At 31.5% G+C, this 24,479-nt stretch overlaps 1 non-coding gene across 1 annotated transcript; it reads left to right on the top strand.

Moving 5' to 3' along the window:
• The first annotated feature begins 24,150 nt into the window (after positions 1-24,150).
• On the top strand, positions 24,151-24,257 carry LOC139702982 (U6 spliceosomal RNA). Its single transcript, XR_011705537.1, has one exon. It is a non-coding gene; the product is annotated as a U6 spliceosomal RNA (small nuclear RNA).
• The last annotated feature ends 222 nt before the right edge of the window (positions 24,258-24,479 follow it).

The following is a 24,479-nucleotide window of genomic DNA, read 5'->3' on the forward strand; positions in this document are numbered from 1 at the left end:
TCAAGAAAATAAAATTTAAATATGCTAAATATATCTCCATATTTTCTCAAGTAGTTATGCTTAAAACAAAGAAAATATCCTGAAATGAAAAACCATGGTCAGCTTCAAGAAAGCAAGAATAAAACCCAAGTATTTATCCTTAATGATGGATTATAGATGATAAATACAGAATAACCTCAAGATTTAAAGGAAAAATAGTATTCAAAATGAAGCAGGTAGTATTCTAAAATGAAGCAGATTGTCCATCAATGATAAATAAAAATAGATTTTTCATAAATAATAAAAACCTAAAAAGCTATTTTCCATGCTTCATTTCATAAAGAGTTACTCAATATAGAAGAAAAATTTTTAAAAAAGGGAGCAGAGTTTTTGGACAGAAACAGTGGTTTTAACTGCAGAGCTCAAGAAAGTTATACTGATTCTGCAGTAGACCTTGAAAACAGTTTTGTTAGCATACCTCAGTCCTACCTTTAAAATGATCATATTTCTATTAAATGATAATATGATAATATAATATGATAATATTTCTATTAAAAATATTAGCTAGTGAATAGTCAAGTGATTGAATGTAGCAAAAGTTAGAAGATTCTAGTGATATATTTTTTCTCACCACAAAAAAAGAAACTGAATATTAGAAAATACAGGAAAAACAAAGTGATGAAAAAAGAAAGTTAAAACGCACTAAACACAAATAATGGAAAGCCAAGTTCTGTATATGAAATACAGTAAAATGTGCACTTTTTGTAAAATTTAATGGGATTGAAGAAAGTAGTATTGATTGTACTTGATGGTAAGAACATCCCTCCATGTGCAGCATTCATGTCCTGATATTGGATGTGAGAAAGGCTAATAAATTAGAGAAAAAAAATATTCTTACTTCTGGTGTGTGTTTTGTGATGAAAACTATCTTAAAGTCAAACTTGTGAAAATGCTTAAGGGTTTTTAACCTTCATAAATTTTCTGTAGACAAAGAATTCAACACATAATTATTTTTAAAAGAGAATAACTAACTGAGGAAGCATGAACACAGGGACTTGTAAGTATTAAAAAATAGAGTGGGGTGTGGTGGCCTGTACAGATGCTGATACTCAGAAATAATAAAGTTTCCAATGTAGATTAAGCAAGAAATCACAGAACACATATCATAAACGATAATCAATTAAATGCTAAATCCTTTTAATATTTGATTCATTAGGCCTGAAGAAAAAGAAGTGGCCCCATAAGTTAAATTGGTTTTCCTCCCTTTCTCATTGCAATTAGAAAAAATAATGGGAACACATAAAACATTGTGAAGGGTCTTCTATGTATATATTTCAAGATTATGATCAATATAATCAGACAACTAGTAGTAGGTATGGCTAAATTTAGTTTCCTTTTAAAACATTACATACTTGCAGATAGAGTGTAGGCTGCTGATTTGGGTGTAAATTTTGAAAACTACTGTTTTATATGGCACTGGGGATTTAACTCGGGGTGCTTTATCACTCATATATATACAAAATTCTTTGATATTTTATTTTGAGACTTGGTCTCACTTAGTTACCAAGGCTGCCTTGAAGTTGTGATCCTTCTGCCTCAGCCTCTATGATATTTGGGATTACAGGAATGTACCACCACATCAGGCTTGGACACTACTTTTTTTTACTTGCATCTAATAATCAAAATTATTTTAAATATTTCTGCCTTTTCTTTGATATAAAATATTCAATACTATCTTACCAAATTGGTTTTCACCCTAATATTATTTTCTTGAAAAGGCCAATATTCATGTTGGGTAGTTATACTTTTTTTCTTACCATAACAAGATTTACTCATTAGATTCTATCCTGAGTTAGCACGTCAATTTTATCCATGTTTTAGAAAAACAAATTGCTATAAATTTTTCTGGTCATGGTTTTAATAGAAGTACCTTCCTCTTAGTCATAATAAAAAAAATGATAGGAGAAAATTTAGTAAAGTCAAAAGCTAAGATCCAACAGTTTGCCAGTTCTTGTTTCAACCAGATGTTTATGATTTGACTGTTTCTCTTTTAAACTTCTTCTTCTGGTTACTCTGATGGCCTTTTCTATGATATTTAATAGTCAGCTTCATTTAAAAGCACAAGTTTATGTGAAAAGTGGATACTAAGGGAAATAAATATCTGGAACAAATTCATAGTACTCAATATGTTTCTCATGATTATATACAGTTTCCTCCCAGCATTCTGGGATTGCAATTCATAGAGCTTTAAATGACTTCCATTCCTCACTATATTTCACTATCAGCACATGCAGAAATAATTTATCAACAAATTTATATTAAATAAGTAGCAATTTAGAGGAAACCAGATATAATTTACACCTGTGAAATTAAAACAATATATGTGGAAGTTTGCCAAAGAATACTTGGCATATTCAAAGAATAAAATGAAGAAGTTTACCAGAATTGTTGCTTTCCTTTATGTGATAGGGCACAGCTTATTGTCATGTTGTTTCAAAAGACATTAGCATTTTCCTTATTAAAAAATAGTTGCTATTCTTTAACATAAATTTTACTTGATTTTTTAAAATTTTTACCCATTTATCTTGCACACTGAGAAGGTATTTGCAGGGGTCAATGAGATACTGAACAAGCAATTGTATTTTCAACTAATGTTGTAAAATGCATCTCTGACACATTTGCTTGTTTTCATTTTATATAATAGCATCATGCACAATCAGCATGAGAAGAGTTTGCTCATTAATTTTGGTATCAATAGTGGGTTAGGTACATTGAAAAGATGTTGAGAAAATTACATCTATAATGGTGGAATCTCCCAATTATTTGTTTTTATCTTTCCTATGGTGCTTCTGCTCTTGATATTAGAATGTTAACTTTAATTTGCATTGCCCAACAGTTTCTTAAAGCATAAGACACTTTGAACTGAGGAAATCACATATAGTAAGTTGATTTCATAAACTGATATAAAACTCAATGAAAGACTTTAGCATTATTAATGTAAATTTTATCAAAATTCCATTATATCACAATGGTACATACAGTATTAAAATTTTATATAGGTAAAGGGTTTTTAACAATGAATGATAGTCACCCTAAGCAAGTATGTAGTTCCAATTATTAATTTACTGAGCTTCATTCATTCATTATATAATGGTTGACAAAAACCACACATCAGAGTGTCTGTTTTTGAAAAAAAAAATTGGAGAATTACTAACAATGCAGCATGCAATTTTTATTTATTATTGGTTCATCATACCCACATCTTACTCACATAGTAAGATTGTTATAATATTCAATAATTTGTAGCTAAATTCAGATATTTTTAAAAAAACTGCAAGACCTCATTTGAAAAGAGCAGTATAGATTTCAGAAGTAACCACTGTTTCTCTAGTGAATAATGTGTATAGAAATCTGCTAAGGTCTTGGGGTATGCAAATATATTTGAGATGCATCAGAGAGTACATATGAAAAAACAGTACTATTTATCATGGTATTTAAATAAAGTGAAATATCATACCAAAGGTTAAAAAAATTAACTTTTGGGAAAAAAATGCAAAAGGGTGCACTGGTATTTGAAATAAGGTAATAATAATTTTTACTATAATTAGTTGTTTCTGAGTCTCATTTAACTCTTTACTTTAATTATCTATCCATTGTGTTAAGAATCCCTATAGGTGTTAAACTATATAAGGCACATATATTGTGGTGTGAGGTGTTACTGGAAAATATTGGCATTCAGTGAATAATGCCATCAATTTTCTATTTTGAAATATTAAAGAACTATTTCAGATTTATTGAAATGGATAGTTTTGTTTAAAGGTAACAGTAGTTTTTCAATGTAGAAATTACTAATAAAAATTTAGGTGTTCTCAAAAAGTCTGTAACAACGATATTTGATGAACTTTGTGTCATAATGTATAAGAAAAATTGCTTCCTTAACCCAAACCAGACATCATTGGAATAACCTTGTGTAGTATCAGCACATACAAATTCAGATGAGGACTTTTGCATCTTTTCTCTTTTTACTTCCCACCTACAACATGGCTTATTTTTCATAAGCAAATTTCTATGCTTGTTCAACCTCTCACACATCTCAGAATTCACTAGGAGGGATCCCTGACAATCTAGAAACAAACATATCTGAGATAGTGTATATATTAATATATGAAGAAGTTCAAGAAAATATTGATCTGGCCATGAGATGGTGCGGTAACTATATAGAAAGCTAAAAATTGAAATTGAAAGAAATATAATACTCCTGAGAATTTCTATGAATTATGTAGTCTTTGGAAGCAGATATTTTAAGTAGGAAGCTCTTGAGACTGATGTCCACTGCATCTTTTATAGGAATATTTGTTCTGGTTTGAGGGCCACCAGATTTTAGCCAGTAAACTTTTGGCTTGATATAGCATAATCAGAAAGCCCAGCATTCTCTTTTTATACCTAGGCATGGTTTACTAAACATTCATTGAGTTTTTGCACAGACTTTTCCCTTATTTTAATATACCTAGCCCATTAGTCTTGTCACATTCAAATTCATTCATTCTTCAAAAAGTAATTTAATTAAATTCCCTATTGTCTTTAAAATAAAATATCAACTTAAAATAATTTCTATACTCTAAAGCATTTTATTGCAGTACCTATAATCTTTATAACTACTAAGAACTCACATTCTATGTCTCATTTTTACCATTGTCTCTCTCGTATTACTTTCATTATGATTTGAGTATGTCCCCCAAATGCTCGTGTGTTTGGAACTTAGCTTCAAAGGGAGAGAGTTGGAAAATAGTGGAATGTTTAAGTAGTGAGATCTAGTAAATTGTGGTGAGATCATTGGGGGAGATGCTCTTGGAAAAGGCTAATGTAACTTTCATGGGGCACAACATAGTTCTTATTAAAGCCAGTTGTTACAAAAGAGCAAGTCTTTTTTTCTGAATTTCTCTGACTTCCTGTCTCATTATGTTCTCTCTAACTCTCAAATGAGCCCTCACCATAATGCCACCTCATGTGTAATGCAGGTGAAGGAGCTGTCACAGGAGCTGAGAAGATTCTGGTACAGTGCACTTAAATCTTCAGAACTATGTACTCAAAAAATATTTTTATTTATTTATAAGTTGTAGTTGGACACAATACCTTTATTTTATTTAATTATTCATTTTTATGTGGTGCTGAGAATTGAACTCAGATTCTTGCATGTGACAGGTGAGCACTCTACCACTGAGCCACACCGCCAGCCTCTCAGAAAATATTTTTATGCATTTATATCTCTTTTTATACATTGGACTGTTTCTGGTATTTTTCTATAACATTATAAAACAGACTAAAACAACCTCTGTTTCTTATTTCTAAAGAAGACAGGTGAGACTTTGCAATGTATTACCAAAAAATTCTGTAAAATCTTTAGAGTAAAAACTGTTATGCATTCACTGAGTGAGTTTTAGTGAGTGATTAAATATCTTTGAGTCTAAGGCATCTTACTATGAGAGTGAGTAGAACATCTAAGTTTACATGTTAAAAGCTCTGGTATAGTTTAGATGGTAATGGCTTAGCATTTCTGATTCTTATTTGTTTTTATATTTCAAAGGTGATATCTTGTGTTTCTTATTCCTCATGGTGCTTAGGTTAATGTATTACCATTTACTTTGGGACTCAAATATGTGGAATTTATTTTGTTTAGTAAAGCAAAAGCAAGAGTTGTTCCTTAGAATATAGCAAAGACTCTATGAGAATGTTTTTATTTTTAATGGGAAGAATTGTCTCATTGCTAATGATTATAGTGGGAATTTACATCTTGATGACACCCATTAATCAGAAATGGTCTGAACTGACTAGATCAAAACCATTAGAAAACCATGAATAAAGAGGCAGATTAAAAAATAGGTTTTTCTAGCACCATTTTGAGTCTCCTATTAGAGTACAAATTATAGTATTTTTTACCAGGGAAAGGACTCAAACACACATTTTAAGCTTCCTGTAATCACCCAAGTCACCATCAATCATAATACCATTGTAGGAAAATAAATGTAGATCTTCACAGGCAGAAAAATCAAATACAAAAAGTGCAATTTGCCTTATGCAAAAAAGATCTCTTCATTTAGGTCTTACTTTTTTTAGCTCCCAGGTAACATATCTTTGAGCTCAAGATATTCAACCAGAAGAAAGTGGATTTGTTTTATGCTAGATGAGTTAAGAACTGATATAATTAGAATGTAGAGTAAACATATTTTGATTTGGGTTTCAGTTGTTTCAAGTATGATGGCTTGCTCAGGAAAACAATGCAGGAGATTTTGACCTCCACTTCACCCAAATTGTATGGAAAAATCATTATTTTTTTTAAAATTAAAAGTGGAAGCCACAGGCAATCTACAGCAGGTATTGAAATGTCATGATGAGATATCAAACTGCAGTTGTTTTTCTCATATTTTTGTATCATTGATTGCTGTGGAATTTGAATATTTGAAATATAAAAACTATATTTAAAAATAAACATTAATATATTTTTTTTTTGTATTTTAAGGTAATTTTAAGGCTCATAGCCTAAGGTCATAATACACAGTATAATTACCTCATATTTTTTCTAATGTAATCCCAAGACAAAGGAGTTGGGATATATTTTTCATGAAAAAAAATTATTTTTACTAAGTAAAATTATGTTGTTCCATGTATCATACTTTTCTATGCACTATATGTTTGGCCTTAAAATTAGCAGAAGTGAATGCCTTGATGGGGCTGACAAAAGGTTTATATTATCTTGTCCAGTGAATATTGTGGAAGAATATAAGGAGGATGAACCAGAAGATTTCTGAAATTGTGTATTTTTGTGGCTGGAAACTGTTGAAAAGTACATCATTGTTATTAATGAAAAAGACTGACTAAAAACAGCAATGTTTTTTAAGCATATATACGTGAACAAATTCTTTGTTAAGCAAAAATGCCCTGTGCAGCCAGGGATGGCTGAAATACATTATACTTAGACTCTGGTAATCTCAGTTCTTTTTTTTTTTTTAACTCTAACGAGTAAATTTTTCTAGCTCAATAAATCTCACTCTATTCCTTTTCTTGCTTTTAAAACCAGAAGAGCAATACTTGTCTTTTGTAACTTTCTGGATTGTTTCCCAATTTGACTGCAATAAAATAAGCAGAATACTTTTGGAAAATATTACAAAGCATACAAATGGAAGTGAATAATCTTTGCTTACTTTGTGACACTTTTTCTTTCAAATGATGTTGTAGCTACAAGTGGGTAACTTATCTTTCTTCAATTACCTTTAACTGATTATATGTCCATTTTTCCCTAGCATTGGAAAACACACTTCATCCAGTATTGGTCTCTTGCTTAAGTATTTACAAGTTTTTATTTCTATATCATTGTGTGTTGATATAATTGATTTTTCTTCTCATTTAGTGTAGTTTCATGTATAATTAAATTGGTATGAATATGTCTATATTGGAGAGTGTACAATTTTTTCAGACCTTCTTCTTAAGCATATGTTGCTGTAAACTTTGTTCTTCATGAATTATATGTAATGTTTATAAAATTGTGAATGATATTCAATATGATTTTTGTATGGATTCTGTGTATAAGAAGCTTTTACCCTATTGTAGCTGAAAAGTCAACATTTTATGATAAGAAACATAATCTTTACATACAACCTTCTCAGTTTACCTCTTACTACTTGGTCCTCAGAAAATGAGACTATAAAACATAGCTCATTGATTATTTTGTCATAAGTATAAGGACTCACTCAACCTTGACTCCACATCCATTTCTCTAATTCCTGCCCTGAAATAACACTACCTATAGAATAACAAGGATGTCAGAATTTACTAATGTACATGAAAACACTGATCATTGACCTCATTCACAGAAAAATGAAAAGTCTCCAATGAGGACGAAGTCTAGAAGACCATTATGCACTCAAGAAAGATAAAGCTCTTCTCTCCTGAAAGAGCTACCTTTAAGTTTGTGGAAATTCAGTCTATTAAAATCACTAGGAAATGTTAAAATGTTAAAAAGTTAAAATTTTAAAATTTATAATTCAAGATATGAAAATCTGGGGCTAATTTTCCTATATCTATATCCTTCTTATAACTCTTAATTTCACCATAAATACAAACAGAAAAAAAATAATGATTTGACTTATGCAAATTGTATTCCACATTAAGTTTATTTAAAATGTGTAAAAGTATTAACAGATGCTAGAGTATTATTTACTCAACAGTATGTTTTACTGTTACATAGAACATTTAGTCAAGTGGAACACTATTATATCTGTCATTTAACAACAGGATGCAATACATGAGTGTTAACATATAAATAAATATTCAGTTATAAAGACATATTGCATACATAAGGTAAATATAGGTAAAAAAGATGCACTGTAAACCTGGCATGATGGTCCATGCTTGTAATCCAAGCAAATTGGGAAGCTGAGTAGTTTCAGAAGTTTAAATTCAGCCTCAGCAACTTAGTGTGGTTTCAAGCAACTTAGCAATACAGTCTCAAAATTTGAAAAAGTGGAGAGAGGGCTTAAGAATGTGGCTCAGTGTATAAAAATACCTAAACGTAAACTGAAATACAACAAAAAATTAAAGTTTAAAATATTACACTTGAGTGTTAAACATAAAAAATAGATTTCATATAATTTTTTTCTCAGTATTCAAAAGTGAAAATAGTAATTTTTGATTTAGAATAACAATTATATTCTTTCAAAGATGACGTTTCTTCACTATGCTTGTATGATATTTATGACTGTTATTTCTACAAAATAACTTGATAATGCTTAATAAATTTAAGCAAAAGCTAAAGACAACTACTTGTTTTCTAAACTTAAATGGGTTCTGTATTTTACTGATCCTCATATACATCAAGGTGTAATATATAGATAATAACTTTACTATACTCTCACATTTATTATGTTACACTGTTATATAAGGCATATATTTTGGACACAATCTGTTCAATGTTCACTACTAGTATAAGTTTTCAGATGTTCAATGAATTTAAAATTTAAAAACATTTTGGATATATTATTTAACTTTTTAGGGTTTCTGGGCACAATAAATTTTCCAAAAATAAGCAGTGTTTAAGAAACATGTAGCTATGTTTTTTTTTCCATTTGTATCTTTTCTAACCAGTACGTATCCACAGGTTCTGAGTATTGGTGAATAAATTTTGGAGGCATTGTCACATTGTCAATTTTCACATTTCAAAACATTCTCTATGCTATGGTTATTGTGATGAGGATTAAATGTTGTCCCTTTCTTAGAGTAATGGTACAATGGTCTCATTTTTATAGCTTCTCTCCAATGTGCTTTCTCTGATGTCTTGTAATTTATGATATATAATTTAAAATGTTTCTACATTCTCTACATTTATATGTCTTCTTTCCAGAATAAGTAGCCTAGTGGTGAAAATAATTGATTTCTTATTAAAAGCTTTGCTGCATTTTTTTTTTCAATTTGTAGAGGTTCTTTTCTGTATAAATTCTGTTGTTAATAAGGTTTACTCTCGTTTTTTATGTTTATTTTTTAGTTTTAGTTGGACACAATACCGTTATTTCACTTATTTATTTTAATGTGGTGCTGAGGATCAAAGCCAGGATCTCACATATGCGAGGCTAGCACTCTACAACTGAACCACAACCCCAGCCCCACATTCTTTACATTTGTAGGACTTCTCTCCAGTGAGTTCTGCTGTGATGAATAAGGTCTATTTTTTGACCAAAAGCTTTTCCACATTCTTTACATTTGTAGGGCTTCTCTCCAGTGTGAGTTTTTCTGTGGTGAATAAGGCTTGATTCTTGACCAAAAGCTTTGCCACATTCTGTACATTTGTACAGCTTCTCTCCAGTGTGAGTTCTGCTGTGGCAAATAAGGTGTGATTTTTGACCAAAAGCTTTGCCACAATCTTTACATTTGTAGGGCTTCTCTCCAGTGTGAGTTCTCCTGTGGCATATAAGGCTTGATTTTTGACCAAAAGCTTTGCCACAGTCTTTACATTTGTAGGGCTTCTCTCCAGTGTGAGATCTGCTGTGGTAAATTAGGACTGATTTTTGACCAAAAGCTTTGCCACAATCTTTACATTTGTAGGCCTTCTCTCCAGTGTGAGTTCTCCTGTGGCAAATAAGGTCTGATTTTCGACCAAAAGCTTTGCCACAATCTTTACATTTGTAGGCCTTCTCTCCAGTGTGAGTTCTCCTGTGGCAAATAAGGCTTGATTTGTGACAAAAAGCTTTGCCACAATCTTTACATTTGTAGGGCTTCTCTCCATTGTGAGTTCTTCTGTGGCAAATAATGCTTGATTTTCGACCAAAAGCTTTGCCACAGTCTTGACATTTGTAGGGCTTCTCTCCAGTGTGAGTTCTCCTGTGGCAAATAAGTTCTGATTTTTCAACAAAAGCTTTGCCACAATCTTTACATTTGTAGGGCTTCTCTCCAGTGTGAGTTCTTCTGTGGCGAATAAGGTGTGATTTTTTACCAAAAGCTTTGGCACATTCTTTACATTTGTAGGGCTTCTCTCCAGTGTGAGTTCTCCTGTGGCAAATGAGGTCTGATTTCTGACAGAAAGCTTTGCCACATTCTGTACATTTGTGGGGCTTCTCTCCAGTGTGAGTTCTGCTGTGGCAAATAAGGTGTGATTTTTGACCAAAAGCTTTGGCACATACTTTACATTTGTAGGGCTTTTCTCCATTGTGGTTTCCTCTGTGGTAAATAAGACCTTTTTTTTTTACTAAAAGCTTTGCCACATTCTTTATATTTGTAGGGCTTCTCTCCAGTATAAATTCTCTGGTGGAGAACAAGGCCTGATTTTTTATATGATTTCTGGTGTTCACTCTCACTTGGAGTTTTCCCTATTTTCTTTTTTGGTAAATATTCAAGATCACAACTTCTATATTTTGCACTTATCACTTCATGAAATATATGTTTTAGGCCCTTTTCTGGTGAATATACTTGGGTATGATTAGGAGTCATGGTTGAAATAAACAAAAATAAAAACAATACCTATTAGACTGGGATAAATATATTTTGCATACGTAACATGAAATTAAGGTAAAATAAGTACATCAGGAGTGTAGCATATTAGTAAGTCCAAAGTCACCATAAATCCAAAATATATATTAGTTGAATAAAAAATGTACAGACAAAATTACATTGAGAATATTACCAAAATTCTTGTAGAGACCACAGTATCCAAGAGGAGTACATCATAAAGACGAGTAATATAATAAAGTGTAGAAAAGTATCATTAACAGCCTTTTTTCCTTAATAAGATAGTATTGTGTATTTAGGAAATATTTACCAGCTACCTTCACTGTCAGTAGAACAAGAGAAATGTAAAACATATACAAACATTTCTGTCTTTTTTAAAGAATGTCCAAAAAATGTTTTTTTGTCTAGCATGACATAGAGACATGAAAATAACTAGTAGAATTTGAGTGATAATACCATAAATATTCAACAAGTGTAAAGAGGCAATGGACTCTTAAAAAGAAATATGAACAAAAAATTTACTAAGAAATATACACAAATATGTCTATAAAATTGATCATAAAAAACACTTTTTAAAAGACTATAAAAACCTTGCATAGCCTATGGCCATAATACTTGGATGAATTCAACACATGAGAGTCAAGTATATTAAATTGATTTTTATATTTTTACATTCATGTGATATGAGAATTTCCTTTATTGACAAATACAACTTTGTTTATCTATAAATATATCATGGTATTTTATACTATATATACAAGGTAAAATGACTAAATAGAATGAATTAACACAATCATTATTTCATATAATTATCAATTTTGTTCTTACAAGGTATTATATTCCTTCTACTAGTATTTATGAAGAACATAATACACTCACTATGTGGTAAAATAAAACTCTTGACCCTATTATGCTCAATAAATAAAAATATGGAGACTTTCACTATAATATCAACCCTACACAAAACACAGTACCTGGTGAGCAAAATTTTGCTCACTTAATTTCTGAGTTCCACATGTGAATCAAATGCTCCTACAACTTAATATCTGCCTGCCACCTTTCACTTAATTCAAAGTCCTGCATATATTTCTTATAACACTTTAAGAGATAAAATATTTTATAACTAAATAATAATAGTATATATGTACATATTTTTACACATTCGACATTGATGGGCACACACATTTAGACCCTAGCTTTAATACTGAGAAAAATGTTTGCACTAAACACAAAAGCAGAGGTATCTCTTCAATTTTCTGATTTAATTGTTCATGGATACATATTTAGTACTGGCAATTCTGGATCTTTAGGTCATCCAACTTTTAATGTTTCATGTGTAATGCTTGAGATTACCCCCAAAAATTCTATATCACAAACTACAACACAAGTCTTTTTTAAAATTGTTAGAGCCATGTCGTTTCTAAATTTCTGTGACTTCTCTCAAATGAAGTACTTTTTCATGGCCTCCCAATTAGCAAATATTACAAGGATGCAGCACTGTTCTTGCCTATTTTTATTTATTTAAAAGTTTTTATACTTTTTTCCCAAAAATGGACTATATAATCTACTGATGGCTCCTTTAATGAACAAATAAAAAATAGTACAGCAAATATAAACAAAGATAAGCATGGCTAAATCCAAGTGACAAAAAAGAAAAAAAAAATTAAGAATTTAACATAAGGAGACTGACAGTTACGAATTACTCAAAGAACACTAAATCACTATTCAAAAAAAGTTTAGGGAGTGAAATTGAAAAATATTAACATCAATGAGCACAATGTTTATGTGAATAATTCTTTAAGAAAAAATGAGAGGGGCATTACTAGTGTGCAAATCTGAAATTCTACCAGTATGGGAGAGGCTTATCAAGCAGTACCAAGTTTAAGAAAAGTCTAAGCAACTTGTACAATACTGTAAAAATTAAAAATCTAAAGGATATATAAAGAGAAGTGTTATATATGTATATATACTGTGTTTTGTGTAGGGTTAATATTATAGTCAAAGACTCCATATATATTTTCACATTTCCTATATATATAGGAAGTGTGAAAAGAAGCCAAGCATACCACAATAAAAAAACAATGATCCAGAAATTAAATCACTAATCAAAATTAAAAAAATAAAAAATATAAAAAAATCACAAAATAAAATTATAATGATTCATTCACTTCAAAATATTTATGATTACTAATGCATTATTTGAAAACACAAAACAAAAGAAAAAAAATACTAACAGAATCAAATCTAAAAAAAGAAAATGTCAAATCAGTTCCAGCAGACAGCATGGAAAGAAACCAAACATGATCTGCTCCTAGAGGCCCTATTTGTTTAAAGATGGATAATGCTCCTGCCTTTACATCTCATCCTTTTGCATAATTTTTAATCAATGAGATATAGTTTTAAATCATGAAATTTCTCATTATTCTTTTGGACGAGCTTTGTTGAGTGAGCAAATTGTATCCTAATACTTGCCTTTTAAAACAGAAACAAACAAAGATCTAGCCTCTCTTTTATTAATACGCATTAAATATTGTTTTATTTACAGGTAATGTGCTCAATATACAACATAAAGTTAATACACAAAATTGGTCATCTGCATTGAATAGACATTTTATTCTCAAACAGCCATTACTAAAAAAAAAATATGTAATATATGAGGTTCCATCTGACCAGCATGACAAGATCCTATGCCTTTGATCATGTGGGGAAAAGCATAAACTGCTACTCTTATGCCAACATGTCCTGTTTGGACTCTACCTTCATGCATGAAAAATAGCAATTATAAATGTACATCAGGGACTTCACAAGCTGATTTCTAAGTTTCATTTAACCCTGGAAGATAAGAGTTCATCCAAACAAGAGAATAATCATTCTTCTCAAAAGAGGAGAATCATTAAAATAGGACCCCAAGATACATGAATTCTAGTTAATTCTAGTTACTGGGCGGGGGGTATAAAACCATTAACAGCCTCAGCACAACAGGTGTTGGCTAAAATGGGGTTAGAATGTACTCTAGATAACTTTGTTACTGCTTTGATTGATAAACTCACACAAAACTCTGTAAATGCTTTGGTCTTAATAACAATTTTGCTCTGTTTCTGTACACCAGCTCTGGGAAAATCAGTACTGTCAGATCCTGAACTTCTAGAACCCATTACAATATCTTGACTCACTTGCATAAAATTGTTATATACCTGCAAAAATGTCTCATTGTTGTCTTAGCAGAATAATGTGTCCTTACCATCCACATAGTATTTAATAGGTCACCATCCTGTGCAATTTATACATATAAGATCTATTCCTCTTGATAAAAAAGTGATGATTCAGTGAAGCTTCTCTCTAAGGCAGAATTTAATAGGCTGACATTCTCCTTAGTGGGTTTACCTGGACTAGCTCTAGGGGCTTATAAAACTTCTATGAAACTCGCCTATGCTATCATAAACAGTATTAGTCATGCCTCCATGGATGTAAATATGCTTAATGAAGAACAAAAACAACATTGTCAAGCCATACTTGACAATCATGCTGCAACTGATTGTCTGTTATTGTTACATCATAAAGGATATCAGAAGTTTAATAACATGTGTTCCTTCAATTTAAGTTATAATAGTAATTTTATTTCAAAAGACTTAGATTACCTTAAAGATATCATTAATAAGGTTGAACAAGATGATGGATTTTGGACTTGTTGGATTGGTTAACTTCATGTTTACTCAATTTCATCTGGGTCAAAAATATTCATAGGTGGATGTTTACTGATGTTGGAACTTGCTGTTGTCTATGTCTGACCTATTTTTTGCCCCCACCAGCATTACGGAGATAAGTAATATTATTTATTCAAAAGGCCTTTAAAAAGAGGGGAGGTATTATGTATTCTGACCTTGGAATAGACAGGAAAGTGTTGGAGTGATTGTAACTGGCACCCTGAGTCCCAAAATTGTAATGCCCAACAGTTTCTCCCTGAAGCTATTAAGACAACTCTACAGGTGCACTATCTAGTTTCTGTGGTAATGTCCTTAGGGAGAAGGGGCTCTATATTTGTATTAACTGTTCCTAATATTGGTTAGCTAGCACTTGGGCTTAAAGAAAAACTGGGTTAGAATGTATTCATGATATCAGAAGGTATGTAATTTTGGAGTATTATATGTGCAGCTGTTAAGAGGGGTGGCCAGTTATTTTTTTCTTTTTTCCTTTTCACTGTGTGTGTCTCTCTCTTCTCTTTGCTTCTTTAAAAGTTTCCTTACAAGAAGATATGAAACAGATCATGCTGGCTCTCAGAACAAAAGGTAAGTTTTGATGGCTAATTTGAATAAACTGGGACATCACTAAAGAAGAAAACAGAGAACAAGGAATTTGAAAATGTGATAAATATAGGGCAGTATGTGTTCAATGATTACAATCAAAATAAATAAACCTAAGCTTCTGAAAATTTCTTCTGCTGGATAACTACTCTTTCAACATTTTTCAGTTTGGTTTTCTCCTTGATATTTGAATGACTCAACTGTGTCCCCTGCTATGTGTAGTCTACAATAGTTTACATCACTAAATTATACTAGGTACTACTTATCTAAAGTGAAGAATATCTGTACTAAAAATGCCCTTATGCCCTTTTTCTTTGAAACACAAATCTGAAACTCATTCTTATAGAGAAGTTCCCATAAGATACTCTGCAACAGAAGTAAATTAAATAATAATTAGTAGTTAATAATTTTAAAGGGAAATTAAACTTACCCAGGAAGGCAAAGTTTCTATAATTCTCTAGCATCACATCTCTATATAAATTTTTCTGAGCAGGCTGAAGGCATTCCCACTCCTCTTCAGTAAAATCAATGGCTATATCCATAAATGTTAACAGTTCCTAAAATAAGAATAGGTAAATAAATAACACATTGACCACATGAACATTTGCACAGTCTGTAATGTAATTAAAGTTGAAATGAGAGTTAGTAGACTATCATGTAGGTAGTGTACTTCTGCAGAAAAAGTGATTGAAGTTCAAAAAAGTATACATACACCACATTTATGAAACACAATATAAAACTCAGGCATTATCACAAAAATATATATATATATTTTCATTTTTATGTCTTGATCTAAATTATACATATTTTTCAGATGAGAAAATCATGGTAATTAAGAACGGGAACCCTCAAATTTTAATTATACAACCACTAATCAGAGATTTACTAATGTGTAGAATCTTATTTGTTATTTCTCTAATAGAGCTAGCTATTCTGAATGTGTAGTGAGATCTCTAGTAACTCCAACATCAATGGTATAAGAGAAATTTTGAAATGCAACAAGGTAGACAGACCACTTAATGGAAATATTTAACAGTTTATTTAAGTTCAAACATTTTATGTTTTTTATGTGTGTTATTAATATAAAAAATAGCAACAACAATCCTGTTTGAATTATCCTTTCTATAATTTTAACATCTATTAAAATTATATATATATATATATATATATATATATATATATATATATATATACAAACTTTGATCGATGTTTATATTGTATATTTATAATAGAATATATGTATAGCTCTTAAAACAAATAATTTGTTTTTTTTATTTGTTCTTTCTAGTTCTACCTGACAGTAAAATCGATTTTTATGATATTATGAAAGCATGTGATATGTCTTATCCTAATTAAAATCCTGTTCTTATTGGTGGTTACAATGGTAGGATTCACTTACAGATATATATCTTTTATATTTTTATCCTTGTCCCTTTTATTTATTTATTTATTCATTTATTTATTTTTTGTTTACCATTGTGCAATCTACTGATCTTCTTTTCTTACCCTTCCCCACTTTATGAGCTTTAGATTTCACGTATCAGCAATAACTTTCAACTTTTGGTCTTACAGAAATGGTTTGTTTTACTTAACATAAAATCTCCAGATTCATCCATTTCCTGGCAAATGTCATAAAGTCATTCTTCTTTATGGCCAATTCATAGTTTATTGTCTACATAAGCAACAGTTTTTTGTCCTGTCATCATTGAATGGACCCATTTCATCATTGAATGGTTGGTTTTATAGCTTAGCTATTGTGAATTGTGCTGCTATAAACATAAATGTGGCTGTGTCAATGTAGTATGCTGATTTTAAGTCCTTTGGGCATATACAGTGCAGTCAAAAAACTGGGTAAAATTGTGGTTCCATTTCTTTAACAATATTCATACAGGTTATTATGTTTCACTTAGACCTCCATACAGCTGGAAAAATTGGAATTCATTTTTACCTGAGGTGAAAATAAAACATACACAAAAATATTATAAGCCATAAAATGGCTAGGATTTATTATCAAATCATCCACAATAAAAAGTTATTTTTTTAATATTTATTTTTTAGTTATCGGTGGACACACCATCTTTGTTTGTATGTGGTGCTAAGGATCGAACCCAGGCCACACGCATGCCAGGCAAGTGAGCTACCTCTTGAGCCACATCCCCAGCCCCTAAAAAGTAAAATTTAAAAACTAAAAGTAAAGAAAGTCTAAGCAAAAGAGAAAATAGGCCAAGCAAACTCCTATGGAGCTAAGTAATTGGGATTTGTATAATTAAGTGTTATGAAAATTGAAAGGGAAGTTTAAAAATCTGTCAGTTTGGTCCTACCCAAATTGTTCCTTCAACTTTTTTGGTAGACTAAGCATTTCTAGGAGAGCCAAAATGCACATCACCCATATTGAAGGTTCTGAGGTATCTTCATATGAAATATTTTTAACTTTATTTTCTCAATGTTTCCAATGTTTAATTAAATCATCACTTATCTCCTGTATTAATTTGCTTATTTTCTCAAAATACCTGTTAGCATCTTGAACAATGTATTATTGTTTTATGAAACAAAATTTTAGAAAACATTGTTCTCACTCAGAAATTCCTTTTATAGAGAAAAAAAATAAGAGATCATAAAATTAAGTGAATTATACAAGGACATAGAAGTTAATTAATTTCAGTAGTTAATATAATACATAGTAGTTAATGTAGTCAATATAGGTGTATGTGTATTCATTACTGTTCAAACTAATCACGTAGCAGGAAATTCTATTCCTTATCCAGACAGTTCTAAGAATCTAAGTTATATCATTGTTATTTTTTTTCCTGGAAGTTTTTTATTTGAACAGAATTGTTTTCTCAAATAATGTGCTAATAGTAGATTCTCAATAAATATTTGTTAATGACTTGATTCATGTTTGAAAAGTCTGACAGACACTGATAAACAGAATTGAGGACTTAGTTCAAGAACACCAAAGAATTGCTATTTTAACTGCATTCAACTGTCTTCTCTCCCAAGGGGAAAAATGTATTAAATTGATGTGGTCAACTGTAAATCACATTCTGTATCCTTGACCTCGGTTTCACATAGTCTATCTTCGCAGGTAGAGAGCAGGTGTGTTTAACCTTCGTAGAAATGTACATGCATGCTGTTTGTCTTTACATTGATTGCTAGATCTGGTGCCAAAAGAATGTTGTTCAATTCTCATCCATGCTTGGAGATTACGACTGTAAATTAAACTTGACAAAGTAGGGATTGTTGGAAAATCAACTGAGTGAATTTTCAAAACTTCTTTTATCTGGCAATATTATATAGAAAATTGAACTCTGTGTGACCATCAGTACAGCATACAAAGACAAACATAGGGAGGGGACTCCATAACTCTTTCGTGTCTGTAGGTCTAGGATCTTGGGCAGTTTTGTAAATATCAAAAGAAGATCAAATGGTATAACAATTTTTCTGTGAATCTTTCTTCCTTTCTTTTATGTTTTCACTAGGGTCATGCTTGCCTTAGATATATTGGGCATGTAAACCTCAGTAAGATCTGGACAGAATTATAGCATCCTATGGTAGAAAAAGCATCATTATTCCCTAAGTCATTGTATACTGTAACAAAACCAAAAAGATAGAAAAATAGTATATTAGACCTCTAATCTGGCTTGTCAATGTTTATATTTGACTAACCATCTGCAAAATGACTACTATAAATAAAGAAAAGGGAAAGATTAGTCCCAATCTCTACCAAGGGCCATTTTTCATACAATTCATCAAATCTGCACTCCAACAAGCAAAATTAGGGGTCCAGTACACTATTCTGTATTGACTAAGATTATATGAAATCTTAGTCAATTACACAATCTAATGAATAGGAATGTATCTGCCAGAATTTTATTTTGCTTTGTTTCTCTCTTATTTTTTTGAAGTAAAATAATTAAATGTATTTATTGCGTATCATGTTGAAATATATACCAACTTATTGCTTTGAATAGAAATAAACAATGTTATTTTAATAATGATGGTGAGAATAATAGTGAAATTAAAACACATTTCAAGAAAATAACATTTGTGAATGAATATTTTGGTCAAGAGAAAGGGAAGTTTCCATCAATTCTTAGGCAGATCACATGGGCTGCTTCCATTTACGTAAGAAAGCATACTACCCAAGTGAGTACAGATATATTTCTATAGCTTTCCAATCTCAAATATGTCTATAATCAGTCCTGATTTCTATTGCCCCCACTAAGGGTAAAAAGAAAAGGAAACAGAGGTCACTGTTTTAGTGATTAAAACTATAAATACAGTGCAGGTAAAAGAAAGATATGTTCAGGAGGCTGAGATGGGAGGAGAATCACGAGTTCAAAGCCAGACTCAGCAACAGCGAGGTGCTAAGCAACTCAGTAAGACCCTGTCTCTAAATAAAATACAAAATAGGGCTGGGGATGTGGCTCAGTGGCCGAGTGCCCTAAGTTCAATTCCCAGTACCACCCCCCCCATTTACCCTCCTCCCCCCGCCAAAAAAAAAAAAAGATTTTGTGGAGTATTTTTGCTAGTATGAACTTCACCTGTCTTGGTGCCTTAGATTTGTTCATTCATAGACTTTCTAAGCCCCTTTGTGGTCTTGTTGTCTTGCCTTCTTGCTACTATCCTGTTGCTGTTCTCTCCCGGAATCACCTTCCTCACTGAAATGGAAGCTACTGTCTAGAGTCAGCTTCTCAATTCATGCCAGCAACAGGATTAGTATATAGAAATGACTGAAGACTCACCTCAAGGATCCAGGTAGAGACAGTTTTTGTGGATAAGAGCTGATGGGGGCCACAGGTGCAGATGGTGTAAGACTAACTTAATTATTTTGACCTGATATTGATACTAAGCTTACTTCCTTAGGGTATAAGGAGACACATGAGAAATATTCCAAAATGAAGATTGTTCTTTGGCTCTCTTTGAAATCATATTGTTTTCCTCATGGTCAAACTAAGTTTTGACCAAGAACTTTATTCTCAGGTCAAGTTAACCAGTAAAGGTTTCTAAACAGGCAAGAAAATGCTTGGTTCACATTTACTTTTTAAAAGCAGTCAGGGATTAGTGTATCTCTGAGCAGAATGATGTGTAGCAGTGTTTCTCAGTGATTGTCCTCAGACCGTCTACATCAGAATCACCTGGGAGGAATGGAATGAGACTAAGATATTTGCTTTTTATGAAGAATTGAGTGCTATGCCCAGTATTGTCTGTGACTCATATGTATGCAGAGCCTAAAATGGGCTCAAGAGAAACAGTCCTAGTTCAATCTTGGTGTAGTCATTTGCTACTTGTAGAATCTGGGGAAATCATATAACTTAACTGTGTGATTTGTTATACACAAAACATAAATTCTTCTGAAATTTTAAGATTGAAAAAAAAAAATGAAATAAAAAATTTATGTGAAATGGCCAAGTACTTAAAACATGTGTTTATATTCAGGTGCAATTTTTTTTTTAAAAAAATGTTTTTTTTAGTGTACTATAGTTATACACAATAATGGGGTTAATTTTCACATAATCATACATATATGGAATTTAGTTTCTCCATATCAGTCCCCAGTGCTTCCTCTTTCCCTCCCTTCCTCTCTCTCACTAATATCCTTCCTCTATTCTACTTCATTCTTCTATTTATTTACTATTTTTTAATTGGTGCTTTATAGGTAGACATAACGGCGGAATTCACTGTTGTATGTTTACATATGTGTGTAGCATCCTTTTGTCTACTTAATTTCACATTTTCTCTCTTTTTATGTCTTTCCTCCTTCCCTCTCTCTCTCCTTATTCTATTCCACTGATATTCCCTGTACTTTTTGTGAGATTGTGAGACCCCCCACTCCTGCATTCTCCACCCATTACTTTCTTCTAGCTTCTTCATATGAGAGAAACATTTGACCCTTGACTTTCTGAGCTGGCTTGTTTCACTGAGCTTGAGTTTCTCCAGTTCCATCCATTTACCATCAAATGACAAAACTTCAATCTTCTTTATGGCTGAGTAAGACTCCATTGAGTATGCATTTCACATATTCTTTATTCATTCATCTGTTGATGGACACCTGGATTAGTTCCATAACTTGGCTATTATGAATTGTGCTGCTGTAAACATTGATTTGGCTGTGTCACTATGATATGCTGGTTTCAGTTCTTCTGGACAAACTCATGAGTCCAATAGCTGGATCTATTGGTGGTTCTATTCCAAGTCTTTTGAGGAAAGTTTGTGCTACTTTCCAAAGTGGTTGTACTAATTAAAAGTCTTACCAACAATATATAAGTGTAGCCCCCCCCCTCCACATTCTTATCAGCATTTATTCTTTGAATTCTTGATGACTGCCATTCTTACTGGTGTGAGATAAAATCTCAGTGTAATTTTGATTTGCATTTCCTTAATTGCTAATGATTTTGAACATTTCTTGGCCATTTGTATTTGTTTGTTTGTTTGTGAATTAGCTGTTTAATTCTTTTGCCCAATTATCAATTGTGTTATTTGGATTTTTGGTGTTAAGATTTTGGAGTTCTTTACATATTCTGGATATTAATCCCCTGTAAGACAAATAAACTGACAAAAATTTTCTCCCATTCTGTAGGCTCTCTCTTCAAGCTTTTGTTTCCTCTAACATGCAGAAAATTTATTTTTAATTTGATGCCATCCCATTTATTGAATCTTGTTTTATTTCTAGAGCATTAGGAAGTTGGTGTCTGCACCGTTATGTTGGATTGTTAATCCTATGTTCTCTTTTAGCAGTTTCAGAGTTTCTCCTCTAGTTCCTAGGTCTTTGATCCACTTTGGTTTGGCTTTCGTGTAGGGTAAGAGACGGGGTCAAGTTTCATTCTTCTATATATGGATATCCAGCTTTCCCAGTACCATTTGTTTAAAAGGCTCTTTTTACCAACATATATCTTTGGCACCTTTGTCATGTATGAAATGACTGAAACTATGTGAGTTTGTCTCTGTGTCTTTGTTTCTACTCCATTCATCTTCATGTCTATTCGATGCTAATACTATGATGTTTTTATTACCATAGAAAAAGTCAAATTTTAAATAAAACTCATTTTCATATACTCCTTTCTGGACTCTGTAATGAGTTATATGTGCTTGTCAATTTTGCAAAATTAAAATATTTCTTCTCCAGTTAAGTTGATTGCTGTGTCACACACTATGTCTATTGATGTGCTTGCTATAACCACTGACATTTTTAAGAATCAACAAAGGGATGGTGAACTGAGAACATTGGTTTCTGCTGAACAGGATTAGCAGCTGTAGAATAGATTGCCTTCCAGGATTATGCCTACCCCACTGTTAGAACTCTCTCATCATGGAGACCCAAAAGTGCAGGATTGGAAATCATTTGCTATGAGTATGTCCAACAGAAGTGAACACTACCAGTAATATATGAGAAATGCAGATGAAATAATGTCTGGAATGCATGTAACCATAGCTACTATGGGAAACATTTTATTTCTTATCAAACATAAAAATATAAGCAAAGATTTGATTCTTAAAAACGTCTACTGAAAGTACAAGCTTTGTCAGGAATTCAGACACATGGCATGCAATTTAAATTCATAAGATATTATTTTTATTTTTTCTAAGAAATCACTCAGTAGCATTATTACAACTTATGAGTTTGTGAGTAAAAGCATATAGTACCACTATAAACACAAAGTGTATCAATGTGGGAAGCTTATATATCCCAACCATCAACAATAAAAATAAAATTCTAACAAGCCTAACATTGGAAAGAATGAATTATATTTATATCTTTTTAGACACAAAAACACTGTAAAGTAATAGTCCTCTCCGAAAGTAACCAAAGATATACAGTAAAAAATAAAATAAAATAAAATGCAGAGGAAATATATTTTTAAAAGTATGTTAAACACAAATAAGGAAATTTATTATTTTTTGGATTTTATGGTGCTTGAAATAATTCAGTTCTTTTTTATTTTGATTTTTTTAGTGTTTTCCTGCTTTGAATAAATGTTCATGTTTGTACTTAATTTTAAAATATTGTTGTGTTTTTTTTTTCCTTTAATAGGGTCCCATACTTATGTAAACTTCAGGACCTATAATGTTTGGTTATAATTTCTTAGATTTCCAATACATGTGATGGTGGATGCTGTATTTGTTAATATCAGAGCACAAAATTCAAACAAAAAGAAGTTTAGAATAAAAATTTAAATTTTCTAGTTTAAACATCCAAGTAAATAATTAAAATACATGATGAATTTTTTAATGTCTCTCTTTTATTTCAGTTAAAGAAAATGGAAAAAAGAGTTGTCATTCTAAGACATAATTGCATGATGGTTGACTTGCCTTTTATGTTATAACCATAGGGTCATAGTAAACGTGACACAATAGAAACTCACTTAGGATTCACTAGTTAAAATGCTTCATGTATACAAGTATTCACAGAAAATAAAATTCCACATAGGAGATAGGAATAACACAAGAGATGAACCCCAAAGTTTAAAAAACACATTCTTCTGATTTAGCATTACCAAATATTATCAAGATTACATCAGCAATGAAATCCAGTATTTTCAGAATAAGTATCAAGTTTTTAGTTCATTATCATTGTTATTTTCTTTCACATTGTTCTAAGCAGAAATGCTTTTTTTTTTTTTTTTTTTTTTGGTAAGTGGACTTAGAAGTCATTAGATCTTGTTGGAAAATACAAGTTCTTAAAAACTATTGCTATTAGAAGTCATGGAAATGCTATTGAATGCTGGCATCAAAGGGCAAAATTGCCTTAGCAATATACTTCACATCATTGTGAAGCCATTTGATACAATTTCCCTAGATGGATTTTTACTCTTCCAAGAGGTGATTTTTGAGGAAGGTACTGAATCTTGAAACAATCAGAGTACAAAGTATGATAAGAGTGCTCGCTTCGGCAGCACATGAACTAAAATTGGAACGATACAGAGAAGATTAGCATGGCCCCTGCGCAAGGATGACACGCAAATTCGTGAAGTGTTCCATATTTTTATGTCAGATAAAGAATTCAGGATATACATGCTTCAGATGATCTGGAGTCTCAAGGAAGACATCAGACAGCAAAATCAGACAATGAAAGATCACTTCAATAATAAATTACATAAACAAATCCAAGAAGCAAAAGATCAACTATACAGGGAGATAGAGGTTATAAAAAACAAACAAACAGAAATCCTAGAAATGCAGGAAGCAATAAACCAACTTAAAAACTCA

This window comes from Marmota flaviventris, chromosome 1 (genome assembly GCF_047511675.1).
Source record: "Marmota flaviventris isolate mMarFla1 chromosome 1, mMarFla1.hap1, whole genome shotgun sequence".
In the NCBI taxonomy this organism is placed as follows: Eukaryota; Metazoa; Chordata; class Mammalia; order Rodentia; family Sciuridae; genus Marmota; species Marmota flaviventris.